General features: G+C 36.3%; 1 protein-coding gene across 2 annotated transcripts in view; it reads left to right on the top strand.

Moving 5' to 3' along the window:
• col22a1 (collagen, type XXII, alpha 1) overlaps positions 1 to 1884 on the top strand; it is a 64646-nt gene that overhangs the window by 27553 nt on the left and 35209 nt on the right. The gene's annotated exons all lie outside the window — the stretch shown is intronic.

Below are 1884 nucleotides of genomic sequence, written 5' to 3'. Positions count from 1 at the left end.
CAAAACTGTCTCAACCTGTCACCTGTCCGAATCGGGGCAGTGAATCACCTGATTGGACCGCGAACCAGACAGCTGATTCATTCAGGCATCATCAAATCAGTCTGCTTTTACAACTTTAATAGTGACCTTGCAACGTGGGCTTAATAATAAGAGTTAATGATTGCATTTAACCACAGCAGTATAATGTGTGTGGCCCGGCCTCACAGGTTTGATAGCTTCAAGGTCAGGGAGGGGCTGTAAAACAGTGTGCTCTGTGCTGTCCACTGTCATGCTGTGGTAGATGAATGTTTTAGGTGGGGTAGTAAATGTATACAGTTTGTTTAGGGGGGTTGTGATGTTATAGTAGGAGGATTACTGATAAGAATCTGGTCACAGTCGCAGGGTCAGATCAACGGACCATTTGTGTTGAAGACCTAAAACCTTTACATGTGATTTACAGCAGTACTGTTAATAGAACATCTATGCTGAGGTCTTCTCTCCATGCTGCATGAATAAAGGGACTTGATTCATCACACTGGGTTTGTAATTAAAACAAACAGTGAACTCAGCCACTGAAGTGTGTGTAAAAGGAGTGATTTGGATGTTTAGATAACTTTTTACACAATTCTGTCTGTATTGTGTATTTCTTATCATTTTTAACAATCATACAGACTTAATAGGCTTCTTTTTGTGTTTTTGTGTTTTTTGTCCCTGATGCTTGGTCATTGTTCTATTAGACAAGTAACTTTACATTTACCTTTCTTCACAGAAGTGAATCAAATGATAAGATATAGGCCTAGAGTATATATTTATTTAAGTCTTCTAGCACGCCTGGAAATCAAGAAGGCCTTGCGCGGTCTCAACCCCCAGGTTGCGAACTACTGCTCTAAACAAAAGAGCTAGTAGTTATATTTTCAACTGAAAAAGACCTCACTTTTTTCACAAGGAACACAATGCAATAACATCAGAAGTACTGTATGACACTGACTATGACAAAGCTTTCCTTACAGGGCGGTGTTACACTAATGATGATGCACATAATCATTTCAGTCAGCTATGATGAGGGAGGAATGTAACTGTATGATTCAACTGTTCCGAGAAAGAGTTGGATTTTGCTCATAACCCCAGCCCTCAGTGCAGTTATTTTTAGCCAGAGTTACAAGGTGCTTCACAAAATACAACACAATACAATGTGTGCTAAGATAGCATATCATAGAGAAATAAAACCAAATTAAATTAAAAATGTCTGACTTCCAGTTGTTCAAGATATGGGTCCCAGAGGTTTTTTGTATGTTTAGACATGATACATATGCCTACCGATGTCTCTGTGAAATGGTGCTGGGCTGTCTAGGGGCGCGCTGTCAAGATATTTTTCTGTGCAGTGAATAGAATAGAATACGGAATTTTTGGCAACATATTACATGAGTGCCACGTTTCATTAGGATTATAGAAGGTTGTGACTGCCAGAAATGTGATTATTTTGGCATAATAATAATAATAATAATAATAATTCCTTAAAAATTACACATAACATAAAATCGAATAAAATTTTATATATATATCGAATAAACATTTTAGCAATCAAACATAGATATATATATATATATATATATATATAAACTCAGCCACTTTATATATATGTATATATATATAAAATATCATACAGTGCCAGCATTGTAAACTGAGGCACTGACTCAGCTGACCTGATAGTGAGGAGAACTTTGTGCCACAGAACTTTACCATGGTGGACATTAGATCTTATATACAATATATTCTTGCACAAACTGTACATTTCTTTATTTATTTATTTATTTAAATGACGTTCACATCGTCTCTCTTTATTGTCTCAATAAAACTGGTCCTATACTCAGGTGAATGTACACATACCTATGAATATTACATTCC

This window comes from Morone saxatilis, unplaced genomic scaffold (genome assembly GCF_004916995.1).
Source record: "Morone saxatilis isolate NCDOM2014 unplaced genomic scaffold, NCSU_SB_2.0 Contig9, whole genome shotgun sequence".
Classification (NCBI taxonomy): domain Eukaryota; kingdom Metazoa; phylum Chordata; class Actinopteri; family Moronidae; genus Morone; species Morone saxatilis.
The sequence above is the reverse complement of the archived record's forward strand: the minus strand, read 5'-3'. Positions and strand labels throughout refer to the sequence as shown.